At 46.7% G+C, this 14,713-nt stretch overlaps 1 protein-coding gene across 3 annotated transcripts in view; it reads left to right on the forward strand.

Moving 5' to 3' along the window:
* Positions 1–14,713, forward strand: part of ABT1 (activator of basal transcription 1) — a 73,380-nt gene that overhangs the window by 38,834 nt on the left and 19,833 nt on the right. Inside the window, exon 1 of one of the 3 annotated variants that reach the window (XM_063433128.1) lies at positions 10,434–10,566. The exons of 1 other annotated variant lie outside the window; for it this stretch is intronic. The gene's annotated coding sequence lies outside the window, so the exon portion shown is untranslated. Of the gene's footprint in view, positions 1–10,433; positions 10,567–11,222; positions 11,300–14,713 lie in introns of those variants that run through there. One more of the 3 variants, XM_063433129.1, reaches the window with a different exon arrangement.

A 14,713-nucleotide genomic window follows, 5' to 3' on the forward strand; every position in this document is an offset into this window, starting at 1 on the left:
GTCAGGTGAAATAGGTGAAAAGTATAGGTTTTCAATGGGAGGGGGATATGCCTCACACATGGGGGACAACGGAGAGGAGGAAAACCGGCACGAACAGCCAAGAGCAGGCATTAGGTTACCGTCCCAAGGCCCATTCCGCTACATGCATATTGCTAATTCTGCAGGCAGGAGAGCTATTTTCTGGTAATTTTTGTCTTCCCCACCCCTTTATATATGTTATTATAAATTTCGGCACGTTGTCTGATGTGATTTGGCGGTTTGTATTTTGAATTGAGTTGTCACAGTAATCTTTATGTAATGAGCATATGGGCTAGTCCCACGTTAAATAAAGTTTTGTATGTTTTATCCTTTTTGAAATTTGTGTTCCGTGTGGATTTGTAGATCTGTTGGCTGTTTGAATGATTCCTCTACTCCTGAGATAAATCAAGAGAGCTGGGCCTGAGAGCTGCAATTGCCTTTGTAAAGACCATAGAAATCCCACTGCAGGCAGAGGTGGATACCTCCGAAAGGCGTCATTGACTTCATAAAAGAATCATGAATACCTGATGAACTCATTCTTAACTCCAGGGTTTTTCACATTATTGGACATATTTTAGAAGTAAATCCCCATTTTTTGTGAGGACATTTTCAAAAAAATCTTTTAAAATGTTTAGAAATTCTTTAGAAATTTTAAATAATGTTTTTGGGGACAGGCCCCTTTAAGAAAATCCCACCTTTGCTAAGTTTCCATACAGCAATATCAGTAGCCCATGAAATAATATACCTGTCCTATCTTTCCTTATTTTTATATAATTCAATCTTTCCTACAAGTATCTGCATTTTGCAACTTTGTATCGTCTGAACAGTTCGTTTTAAATAAGGGAGTAACCATGACAACCAATACGGAGAAACTAGATTTGATTAAAATGCTTATTCATGCAGTATTTTTACGAATTTGATAGTCTGTATTGCTATAGAATGAATTGGTGATTTAAATTAAGTAAATAACCGTGAGTCAGTGATTAAATTGAATAGCCTTTAACCCCTTAGTGACCAGACCGCTTTTACATTTTCTTACCGTTAAGGACCAGGGCTGTTTTTACATTTCTGCGGTGTTTGTGTTTAGCGGTAATTTTCCTCTTACTCATTTACTGTACCCACACATATTATATACCGTGTTTCTCGCCATTAAATGGTCTTTCGAAAGATACCATTATTTTCATCATATCATATAATTTACTATAAAAATGTTTATAAAATATGATGAAAAAATGTAAAAAAAAAAAAAAAACACCCCCCAAAATCTGTTACGCATTTACAATCGCCATAAAACACCCGTGCTAAATAGTTTCTCCTTTTTGTCCTGAGTTTAGAAATGCCCAATGTTAACATGTTCTTAGTTTTTTTTGTGTGCAAGTTATAGGGCTATAAGTACAAGTAGGACATTGCCGTTTCAAAATATATAATTTTTAAAATGTATCAATAGTGACATTGTAACACTGTTATCTGCCATAAATCTCTGAATCACACCTCACATGTACATATTTTTTTTAAAGTAGACAACCCAGAGTATTCAATATGGGATATGTTCAGTCTTTTTTAGTAGCCACTTCGTCAAAAACACTGGCCAAAGTTAGCATTTAGTTTTGTTTGTGTGTTAAAAATGCAAAAATCGGGGGGCGGGGCCTGGCAGCCATGCTGACCGGTCGCATGCTGCAGAGGCTCCTGCTGAGCTTGGCCTTATCAGCAAAATTTATAATCTCACTACGACTAATTAAGCTGTAACGGATACCCAAGGGTACAAGAAGCTGTTGGTGACACTGCGGACTCCGAGATTGGGAGTTTTGGGGGCCCTACAGGTGGTACAAGACTTTGGAGAATGCGGCCTACATGGGAGAGGAGCGGGGCAGGCGGCCGCTGCCCTGCTCGTACGCCTGACAATCACCCAGCGACTGTGTGATGCCCCTCACAGGCCCCAGTTCCCCCCCCTGTGGGCCGGCGGGGGTTATCCCGGCCTCCACTGGAAGAAGCCGACACCGAGTAGGCCTCATTGCGGGGCCGCGCAGCTAACAGACCTAAGCACCCGACCAAAAAGATGGCGGCTGACTGCGCTACCGGCGCTCACGTGGCGTACTGTAACACACAGACCCAACTTTCAAACCCTGGACTATCGCTGTAACTCACCCTGCCAAGCAGCAGATCTGCCTTGGCTGACCGGCCCTTGTCCATGGCACCTAAGCCCGGTCCAAACAACTGCCCACCGGGACCTGGAGCACCCTGATGACCATCCCTGCACCATTGCCTGACTACACCTACCGACTATCCCTGGCAGTGGAGCCGGAGACACAGGCGATGTGCGCTCATGTGCGCTCAGAGACTGGCAACCTCTTAACTTTCCACAGGGCGTGCAGGTCGGACACTCAGAGTAACAGGAATGAGGCAGCAAGATCCGGTGGGACTGTCAGCTTGCTATCCACGACACAGCCGGGAGGTCTGCGCGGCCTGCCTTGAGAGACTCCAGTGGCACATCCATCTACAGTTAATCGAAATGCAATGTTTCCTTCTATACTGGTTTTGCTTTCTTTATTTTTCCCTCTCTCTTTTGTTCTTCAGTGCATACTCCACATCCTCCACTGTGGTGCTAGGCAGCAAATAATGGCACATATTACTAGGAGGCACCTGGCACCATAGGGGAGGCTTACTTCTCATAACAGGAGCAGCATTGGTGACAAAGCACCCCCAAGCATATCTTGCATAATGTACCTGATAATGAGTAATGATCTCTAGCAGCACGATATTATGTGAATTAAACCTTATAAGTCTGAATACCCTGTAATATCAGAGCTTGTGTCTTGGACACAGCCCAACTTAAGCTACCCAAGTTGAAAAACCCTTCTAGTCTAAAACTATGTGTATGCCCATACATACCCTTATACTCCTAAGAAATACTGCATGTCTTAACGCTCTAAGCCTGTAACTATCCAGCTTGTATTTAGCTTGTTTTATAAATCCAAAAACTGTGCGATACTCAGAATGTCATGTAACTGCTATCTATTAATTGCTTCCAAACCTGTAAATGCTATTGTGACATTGTACACATACGTATGCTCTCTCATGCACAACAAAAATAAAGAATATAAAAAAAATAAATAAATAAATAAATGAATACAGATAACAAAAATATAAAAAAAAAATAAAAAAAAAAAATGCAAAAATCAATTATGAATGCTAACTTTGGCCAGTATTTGTGACTAAGTGGCTACTAAAAAAGGCTGAACATACCCCATTTGCAATACCTTGGGCTGTCTTCTTTTGCAAAATGGTATGCCATCATAGGGGTAACTCTTATTCCTGGGCTACCATACGCTCTCAAAGGCAACATAACCATTCTGGCAAATTTCAATGTGAAAAAACGGAAAATCAAGCCCTATATTTGACCCTGTAACTTTCAAAAACACTATAAAACCTGTTCATCGGGGGTACTGATATACTTGGGAGACTTTGCTGAACACAAATATTAGTGTTTCAAAACACTATCACAACAATTATATCATCAGTGAAAGTGGTGTGCATTTTGAGACTCTCTGGTGGTGAGAGAGTTAGGCCCGTTCACCATTCCCATTTCGTAGTTGGCGGGGCTATCGTAGGCGTTGGGCCAAAAGAGAGAACTGGTACCAGGCTAATGTAAAATGCTAATGTCAGCTGGTGGGTTTTTCGTGGAGGGAGTGTGCCAAGGGCTTAAAACTTTTTTTTAAATCTTTTTTTCCACCAACAGGGGGACTGCCTGTCAGTTCAGGCAGTCCTCCTGCAGGCAGCACTATGGACGCCTATTGCGAACACATGGCCCGCAGGGGCCTAATTTGCAGAGGGGGGACAGTCCCCCCAGTGGAGAAAAAGACTGATCGCCGGCGGGGAAATTGCGGGGATCTGGTAAGTACGTAGGGATTAACTCGGACGTACCGGGGGGGGGGGAGGGGCGGTTATATTTTTTTCATTTTTAAAAAAATTACTTAAAATAGAGGCATTCAGCAGACAGGCAGAGCTTTGGATGCTCTGCCTCACTGCCGAGCGCCATGTGGGGCAACCTGGAAGTGATCACTCCGGGGGAGCGATCACCCAGCGGCCCGGAAGTGAGGGGGGGTATTGCAGCAATGCCTCGACAGTACCCTTATAGTGGCTGGAAGTGATCACAATCGCTTCCAGCGCTCATATGTGCCACGGACGTATCAGGATGTCGTTAACTACCAGTTTTTGTCGGACGTACCTGATACATCCGCGGTTACTAAGGGGTTAAATACGAAGGCTACACAAGTCAATCCATGTCCTTCGAAAAAGCTGCCGGAGCGGAGAAACGCGTTTGGAAAGGAATTGACTTCTATCACCAGCATCCAGTCCATGCAAGACCCTGGTCAAATAATTGTTTTCAATATTATATCTCTGATTTTAATTAAGATAGATACTTTGTAACATATTTTTAGGTTTGATTTATTTTTATATACTGGGATCTATGCTGTGGAACAAGCTGTAAATTTAAATTACCTGAACACCAAAGAGTAAAGGAGGAGACTATATTTAAAAGAAGAAAAACTACCACAACAAGAGGACATAGTCCTAAATTAGAGGGGCAAAGGTTTAAAAATAATATCAGGAATTATTACTTTACTGAGAGGGTAGTGGATGCATGGAATAGCCTTCCAGCTGAAGTGGTAGAGGTTAACACAGTAAAGGAGTTTAAGCATGCGTGGGATAGGCATAAGGCTATCCTAACTATAAGATAAGGCCAGGGACTAATGAAAGTATTTAGAAAATTGGGCAGATTAGATGGGCCGAATGGTTCTTATCTGCCGTCACATTCTATGTTTCTATTTACGAGACTATATATATTCATTTTTCACAAGGACGTACGATTTTTGTGTTTATTATATTTTACGTGACTTTGGATTTTTGATGATCTGTTAAATCAAAATATTGTTATACTGGTCTTACATGGATTGTGACAAGTGTTGTACACAGAGAATAGGGTGAATGTATTTGTGTTTATTTCTGTATGCAGTGAATGTAATAGGTTAGTAGTTCCTATTTTTTCACTTTTTTTTTTCCTGAAAGTGACCTATTAACACCCCTCTTTTTTTGGTACTCCACTATAACTAAATTTATTGTAAGAGGCAGGCACCTGCCTGGAAGGAAGGCTGCAGAGGAATAGGCAGAGGGGACGATACCTGCCTGGAAGGAGAGCTGCCGAGGAATAGGCAGAGGGGACGATACCTGCCTGGAAGAAGGGCTGCCGAGGAATAGGCAGAGGGGACGATACCTGCCTGGAAGGAGAGCTGCCGAGGAATAGGCAGAGGGGATGATACCTGCCTGGAAGGAAGGCTGCAGAGGAATAGGCAGAGGGGACGATACCTGCCTGGAAGGAGAGCTGCAGAGGAATAGGCAGAGGGGACAATACTTGCCTGGAAGGAGAGCTGCAGAGGAATAGGCAGAGGGGATGATACCTGCCTGGAAGGAGAGCTGCAGAGGAATAGTCAGAGGGGACGATACCTACCTGGAAGGAGTGCTGCAGAGGAATAGGCAGAGGGGACGATACCTGCCTGGAAGGAGAGCTGCAGAGGAATAGGCAGAGGGGACGATACCTGCCTGGAAGAAGGGCTGCCGAGGAATAGGCAGAGGGCACGATACCTGCCTGGAAGAAGGGCTGCAGAGGAATAGGCAGAGGGGACGATACCTGCCTGGAAGGAGAGCTGCAGAGGAATAGGCAGAGGGGACGATACCTGCCTGGAAGGAGAGCTGCCGAGGAATAGGCAGAGGGCACGATACCTGCCTGGAAGGAGGGCTGCAGAGGAATAGGCAGAGGGGACGATACCTGCCTGGAAGGAGGGCTGCAGAGGAATAGGCAGAGGGCACGATACCTGCCTGGAAGGAGAGCTGCAGAGGAATAGGCAGAGGGCACGATACCTGCCTGGAAGGAGAGCTGCAGAGGAATAGGCAGAGGGCACGATACCTGCCTGGAAGGAGAGCTGCAGAGGAATAGGCAGAGGGCACGATACCTGCCTGGAAGAAGGGCTGCCGAGGAATAGGCAGAGGGCACGATACCTGCCTGGAAGGAGAGCTGCAGAGGAATAGGCAGAGGGCACGATACCTGCCTGGAAGAAGGGCTGCAGAGGAATAGGCAGAGGAGACGATACCTGCCTGGAAGGAGAGTTGCAGAGGGGACGTTACCTGCCTGGAAGGAGAGCTGCAGAGGAATAGGCAGAGGGGACGATACCTGCCTGGAAGGAGAGCTGCAGAGGAATAGGCAGAGGGGACGATACCTGCCTGGAAGAAGGGCTGCAGAGGAATAGGCAGAGGGGATGATACCTGCCTGGAAGGAGAGCTGCAGAGGAATAGTCAGAGGGGACGATACCTGCCTGGAAGGAGAGCTGCAGAGGAATAGGCAGAGGGGATGATACCTGCCTGGAAGGAGAGCTGCAGAGGAATAGTCAGAGGGGACGATACCTACCTGGAAGGAGTGCTGCAGAGGAATAGGCAGAGGGGACGATACCTGCCTGGAAGGAGAGCTGCAGAGGAATAGGCAGAGGGGACGATACCTGCCTGGAAGGAGAGCTGCAGAGGAATAGGCAGAGGGGACGATACCTGCCTGGAAGGAGAGCTGCAGAGGAATAGTCAGAGGGGACGATACCTGCCTGGAAGGAGAGCTGCAGAGGGGACGATACCTGCCTGGAAGGAGAGCTGCAGAGGAATAGGCAGAGGGGATGATACCTGCCTGGAAGGAGAGCTGCAGAGGAATAGTCAGAGGGGACGATACCTGCCTGGAAGGAGAGCTGCAGAGGAATAGGCAGAGGGGATGATACCTGCCTGGAAGGAGAGCTGCAGAGGAATAGTCAGAGGGGACGATACCTACCTGGAAGGAGAGCTGCAGAGGAATAGGCAGAGGGGACGATACCTGCCTAGAAGGAGAGCTGCAGAGGAATAGGCAGAGGGGACGATACCTGCCTGGAAGGAGAGCTGCAGAGGAATAGTCAGAGGGGACGATACCTGCCTGGAAGGAGAGCTGCAGAGGAATAGGCAGAGGGGACGATACCTGCCTGGAAGGAGAGTTGCAGAGGGGACGATACCTGCCTGGAAGGAGAGCTGCAGAGGAATAGGCAGAGGGGGCGATACCTGCCTGGAAGGAGGGCTGCAGAGGAATAGGCAGAGGGGACGATACCTGCCTGGAAGGAGAGCTGCAGAGGAATAGGCAGAGGGGACGATACCTGCCTGGAAGGAGAGCTGCAGAGGAATAGGCAGAGGGCACGATACCTGCCTGGAAGGAGAGCTGCAGAGGAATAGGCAGAGGGGACGATACCTGCCTGGAAGAAGGGCTGCCGAGGAATAGGCAGAGGGCACGATACCTGCCTGGAAGAAGGGCTGCAGAGGAATAGGCAGAGGGGACGATACCTGCCTGGAAGGAGAGCTGCAGAGGAATAGGCAGAGGGCACGATACCTGCCTGGAAGAAGGGCTGCAGAGGAATAGGCAGAGGGGACGATACCTGCCTGGAAGGAGAGCTGCCGAGGAATAGGCAGAGGGGACGATACCTGCCTGGAAGAAGGGCTGCCGAGGAATAGGCAGAGGGCACGATACCTGCCTGGAAGGAGAGTTGCAGAGGGGACGTTACCTGCCTGGAAGGAGAGCTGCAGAGGAATAGGCAGAGGGGACGATACCTGCCTGGAAGGAGGGCTGCAGAGGAATAGGCAGAGGGGACGATACCTGCCTGGAAGGAGAGCTGCAGAGGAATAGGCAGAGGGGACGATACCTGCCTGGAAGGAGAGCTGCAGAGGAATAGGCAGAGGGGACGATACCTGCCTGGAAGGAGAGCTGCCGAGGAATAGGCAGAGGGGACGATACCTGCCTGGAAGAAGGGCTGCCGAGGAATAGGCAGAGGGCACGATACCTGCCTGGAAGGAGAGTTGCAGAGGGGACGTTACCTGCCTGGAAGGAGAGCTGCAGAGGAATAGGCAGAGGGGACGATACCTGCCTGGAAGGAGGGCTGCAGAGGAATAGGCAGAGGGGACGATACCTGCCTGGAAGGAGAGCTGCAGAGGAATAGGCAGAGGGGACGATACCTGCCTGGAAGGAGAGCTGCAGAGGAATAGGCAGAGGGGATGATACCTGCCTGGAAGGAGAGCTGCAGAGGAATAGTCAGAGGGGACGATACCTACCTGGAAGGAGAGCTGCAGAGGAATAGGCAGAGGGGATGATACCTGCCTGGAAGGAGAGCTGCAGAGGAATAGTCAGAGGGGACGATATCTGCCTGGAAGGAGAGCTGCAGAGGAATAGGCAGAGGGAACGATATCTGCCTGGAAGGAGAGCTGCAGAGGAATAGGCTGAGGGGACGATACCTACCTGGAAGGAGAGCTGCAGAGGAATAGGCAGAGGGGACGATACCTGCCTGGAAGGAGAGCTGCAGAGGAATAGGCAGAGGGGACGATACCTGCCTGGAAGGAGAGCTGCAGAGGAATAGGCAGAGGGGGCGATACCTGCCTAGAAGAAGGGCTGCAGAGGAATAGGCAGAGGGGACGATAGCTGCCTGGAAGGAGAGCTGCAGAGGAATAGGCAGAGGGGACGATACCTGCCTGGAAGGAGAGCTGCAGAGGAATAGGCAGAGGGGGCGATACCTGCCTGGAAGGAGGGCTGCAGAGGAATAGGCAGAGGGGACGATACCTGCCTGGAAGGAGAGCTACAGAGGAATAGGCAGAGGGGACGATACCTGCCTGGAAGGAGAGCTGCAGAGGAATAGGCAGAGGGGACGATACCTGCCTGGAAGGAGAGTTGCAGAGGGGACGATACCTGCCTGGAAGGAGAGCTGCAGAGGAATAGGCAGAGGGGATGATACCTGCCTGGAAGGAGAGCTGCAGAGGAATAGGCAGAGGGGATGATACCTGCCTGGAAGGAGAGTTGCAGAGGGGACGATACCTGCCTGGAAGGAGAGCTGCAGAGGAATAGTCAGAGGGGACGATACCTGCCTGGAAGGAGAGTTGCAGAGGGGACGATACCTGCCTGGAAGGAGAGTTGCAGAGGGGACGATACCTGCCTGGAAGGAGAGCTGCAGAGTAATAGGCAGATGGTTCATGCAAGACAACCAGACCTGGAGGCATTTTGCCAAGACAAAAGGGCAGCTATACCACCTGCAAGAATTAGGGGCCTCATAGAGTAATATTACAAAACACTGCACGCTGTCATTGATGCTAAAGGGGGCAATACACAGTATTAAGAACTAAGGGTATGCAGACTTTTAAACAGGGGTCATTTCATTTGTTTTCTTTGTGGCCATGTTTTGTTTTATGTAATTCTGTTATAACCTACAGTTAAATATAAATCCCATAAATAAATAAAAGAAACGTGTATTTTCTGAAGAAGCACGATCCTGCTGAAATGCGTTATGTGGGGAATGGAGCACCCCACCTTTATACTTAATTTGTTTTTAAATATATTTTTAAATATTAAAGAGTTGACTGTTGTGACCACAATCCCCACTTTTATTATTTTGATTTACCCTGCTGCTATTCTACTGCATTGATTCCTGCCCATCCCAGGTGGGGATTTTACCAACACAAGCGTATACTACCAGAGCAAGTCATTGCTCTGAAAATTGTAAGTAGGATACTTGCTTGTTTTGACATCTCACATTTCTTACAATATACTGTGCCACTGGTTCTTTTTCCTCTGTTTTCTCCTTACGTGGCTGTTGAGACTTGGATGCCCAATACAAGGAATACCCATATATCCTAAGACGGGGATTATACCGCCCACGCGCTAAACAGCAGAGCTCTTTGTAGCTCTAAACAGTGTGAGCTAGTCTTTTATTGGGTTTACAAAAAGGTTTTAAAACGTATGTGATAAAATGCATTATTATCATTTCCCATTCTGTTTTGTTTTGAGGTCATCATATATAAACACAATATTGGACCTCCCTAAGTGTATGTAGATATACTGTTTTGCTATATACGCCTTCAATCTTTTACCTCACCTTTTTTCTTTCACATGCAGGGAGGTGTGACTATAACTGCATAAACAAAGGGATTTAACTCCTAAATGACAGAGAATTGAGCAGTGAGACTGCAGGGGCATGATCGATACTCCAAAAGAAAGCAATCAGATTAGAATTATTGAGATAATATGGTTGTTGCTTGTCTTTGTATTTAGAGGGCCCAAAAATAACGTGCGCCTCTGTACCCGTAACGTTTCAGTCATTAATATCCTTTATGGGGGTAATAACGTCCCGGCCGTGTTCGCAATCTGTCATCACAACATGTTCACGTCTGCGCTGATACAAGCCCTTCCTTATCGCATTATTGATTTTTTTTCCCAGCCTGGCAGACATGCTGACACAGAGCTTGGCCATATGGTGAATAATCATTTCAGGATTAATTTGTTTGATTTAGTAAGGCAGACATCTTCAAGCGTTTATTTCCAGTAAGGGGTGGATGTAGTAGCTTGCCATATATTAGAAGAAACTGACCTTAAAAAAAAAAAAATCGACAACCATAACTTAGGCTTTAGCTGAGCGGCATCGCCAGCTCCAACGCTTTAACATGGGTTTTATTAAGGTATGTAATCCTGCTCTCGCTCAGTGGCAGAATAATGTAGAGGGGGCCTGGGTGCAAAAATGTTTGGGGCCCTCTATAGCGCAAAAGGTAGATCCCCATTTTTTGTACAACTCACACAATGCTTTGCCAGCTGGGGATTCACCAGTTGCACATCCTTGCAGGATTGTATTTCTGAGCAGTGTTTGTGTGTTTGAATGTAAGCATGGTTCGGCAATGTTTGTGTGTTTGAATGTAAGCATGGTTCGGCAATGTTTGTGTGTTTGAATGTAAGCATGGTTCGGCAATGTTTGTGTGTTTGAATGTAAGCATGGTTCGGCATAGTGTGTGTGAGAGTGAATGTAATTTTGTGCTTTTATGTACTGTTGCCATTTGAAAGCAGTGGTGCACTTGTGCTTAGTGTTTGCTTTTGAATGTAGGGGTGTATTTGTATGTAGTATGCACAGTTGGTGTTTGGAAGCAGTGGTGTGTGTATATATATATTGGAAGGCTTGGCCTGAAGTTGTGGGAGGGGCTATAGACCTACAAAAGGGACTCCACCCTTTCCCTACTTTCCTTTGTGGGTCAGACGAATAGCACTTCCAGGTCATGCAAGACGCCATTTTGATTTCACCTTTGCTCCATGAGGTCTCACACTCCAAGCTGTGTCCAGGAATCCTGCTGCAGGGCTTTCCGTTAATCCAGTGGCTTTCTTTCCGGTCAGCATCACATTTGGTGCCTCAGGGACTCTCAAACCGTAAGTTGACCCACCTGTCGCGCCAGGATTAGTTCCCACGGCGTTCAGCACAGCACGGGTCCTCACTTTACGGTTTCCTTTTGTTTTGCACGGTTATTTCATTACCTAATACTCACCTAGCTGTTCATGTAAAATCTGTTGTTTAAAATCTGTTGGGTTAAAATCATCCGTGCGGTTAAAACTACAAACAAAATACAATTTTTCGCCTACACACTGTCCCCTACCGGTCTTTGGGTGTACTACAGGCGTCTGAGACATCGCATTTCATGTACAAACCAATGATCCACTGCATTTTTGCCCACATACTGACCCCTACTGGTCATTCGGTATACTACAGGCTTCTCAGACATTATTGCATTTCATGTACAAACCAACAAACCACCGCATTTTCACCTACACACTGACCCCTATCGGTCATTCGGTCTGCTACAGGCTTCTTAGACGTTTTTCATTTTCATGTACAAACCAATAAACTACGGCATTTTCACCTACACACTGACCCCTACCGGTCATTCAGTGTACTACAAGCTTCTCAGATATTATTGCATTTCATGTACAAACCAACTAACTACTGCATTTTCGCCTACACACTGACCCTTATTGGTCATTTCGGTGTAATACAGGCTTCTTAGATATTGTTTGAATTTTCACGTACAAACCAACGAACCACTGCATTTGTGCCTACACACTGATCCCTACCGGTCATTCAGTGTACCACAGGCTTCTCAGACATTATTGCATTTCATGTACAAACCAACAAACTACTGCATTTTCGCCTACACACTGACCCCTGCCAGTCATTTCGGTGTACTACAGGCTTCTTAGAAGTTGTTTGCATTTTCATGTATAAACCACTAAATTTTCACCTACACACTGACCCCTACCGGTCATTCGGTGTACTACAGGCTTCTCAGATATTATTGCATTTCATGTACAAACCAACGAACCACTGCATTTTCGCCCACATACTGACCCCTACTGGTCATTCGGTGTACGACAGGCTTCTCAGACATTATTGCATTTCACGTACAAACCAATAAACGACGGCATTTTCACCTACACACTGACCCCTACCGGTCATTTCGGTGTACTACAGGCTTCTCAGACATTATTGCATTTCATTTACAAACCAATGAACCACTGCATTTGAGCCTACACACTGACCCCTACCGGTCATTCGGTGTACGACAGGCTTCTCAGACATTATTGCATTTCATGTACAAACCAATGAACCACTGCATTTGAGCCTACACACTGACCCCTACCGGTCATTCGGTGTACGACAGGCTTCTCAGACCTCATTGCATTTCATGTACAAACCAATGAACCACTGCATTTTCACCTACACACTGACCCCTATCGGTCATTCGGTGTACTACAGGCTTCTCAGACATTATTGCATTTCATGTACAAACCAATGAACCACTGCATTCGTGCCTACACACTGACCCCTACCGGTCAATCGGTATACTACAGGCTTCTCAGACTTTATTTCACTTCATAAACAAACTAACTACAGCATTTTCGCTTTTATACGGACTCCTACGGAATATTTGCATGGTTGCACGCTTAAAATATGTCCTTCTAATTACGTATTTTCACATATTAGGTTATTCAGCAGCCAGTCATGGTTCACTACACTCATGTTTCCGGGTACAGTTGTATTCCATATCACAGATGATATAACACTCCCGACAAGTTAATTTCCTTCAAACAGGGGCATTAACAAGCATACAATAAACATTGGGAGGGAGCACTTTGCTCAATTAAACGTGCATAACACACATATGGGTATACGCTTTTAAATGTCTATATTCAATTTTCATACATTGTTTTACCCGTCCGGGATACAGGTATTTATAACCCTTACGACCAGTAAGGGTATCTAATCATACTACCAGGTATATACACCTGCTTATGTGGTATATACATACATTTTCTGTTTTCCCCTGGATACATCCTTAGCGTACTGGCAATTAGGGACTATAGGTTTCCAATAGGTATTCTCCTTTCTTGGCATCTACGCCTGTCGTATAGTGGTCCCGCGAGGCCAACACCCCACCTCAACGCTCGGAGGCAAACACCCATCGGGCCACTCGTGAGCTAGCCGCCTCGCATGGTATATAGAGAGGGCCTCACCTGTCACTCCCTTCCCCTTTTTTCTGGTTACATTCACCGAGAGGCCAACATCCTGCCATTACGTTGGTGGCCACAAAATCCCCTTGCGCCATTGCATAGATAGAGCCTCTCAAGCCACTTGGCAACTAGCAGGGCCTCACCTGTCACCAAACAAAGGATTAATTGTTTCGCCATGCGGCTTTAGCTAGCAAGCCAGTACTAGCACACTGTGGGTTCATATAATAATGGCTATCTTCATTTTTCACTTGGAGAGGATGTTGCGAGTCCCACACGACAATTTTGTCCCAACACAGCGGACGATCCCGTTTCAGGCTCGCAGCTCTAGCACCTCAGAACTACCAGAGACAAATTGGGTCATCTCATTCTCTTTGGCAAATCCCAGATTTGCAACAATTTCCATGTTGGCACAAGTAGTTTCAGTGCATGCAGACTGTGGCAGGTATGTTCCCAATACGTCAGGGCACATGAAACCATGTGTCCCAATAAATGTACCCTGAACATTACTTCACGCCTGTAAACATTATGCATTTCCAGTACTTTCTAACTCCTCACCCTTCCAGACATTTAGTTGATTTCCTAATCTCCGATTTTAAAAGCCTTCCAGACAGGTATTGCCATATACTTTTGGGGGAATCTAGAATGCCATAACTTGCAGTCATCACAGCAGCATCCAACAGCTAGCAATACACTCATGGCCCAAGAATGGCAGGAAGATTTCTACCTGGGCCTCTCCGATCTACACCATTTACCGCATGGCGCAATCCCATTGGGATTGTCACAGGGAATCTTCCCTCACACTGTAACTGATCATAGACTTATCTGCACCTCACGCCTCGGCTACCCCAAGTCTCAACACCCTCATACCCTCCGAGGAGTCTTCATTACAGTATGCCACCATTGTTCATACCATTACAGCTATCACTCAAGCAGCGGGGGAAGCCTGGTTAAGTAAAACTGAAATCACAACGCATTTCAGACTGCCATCATCCACCCTACACTGGCACTTACAGGGCATTTATGGGCAGCAGTCATATATTTCTTCTCCTGCTTAACTTTCGGGTCAAGAGCAGTCACAATCTTAAATATATACGTAGAACTATTTGCTGGTTGGGGTTAAACATATCCAGATGCCCCACAGTCATACACTCCCGAGATGATTTCTTGTTGGTCAAAGGGAACGCCTTTCCCTCTAGAAGCTTCAAGGAAGCCATTTGTATGTCTGAACACTTGGGGGGTCCCAGTATTCCCTAAGGTCACAGAAGACCCAGACACTAT

The sequence above is a fragment of the Pelobates fuscus genome, chromosome 9, assembly GCF_036172605.1.
Source record: "Pelobates fuscus isolate aPelFus1 chromosome 9, aPelFus1.pri, whole genome shotgun sequence".
Lineage (NCBI taxonomy): Eukaryota > Metazoa > Chordata > Amphibia > Anura > Pelobatidae > Pelobates > Pelobates fuscus.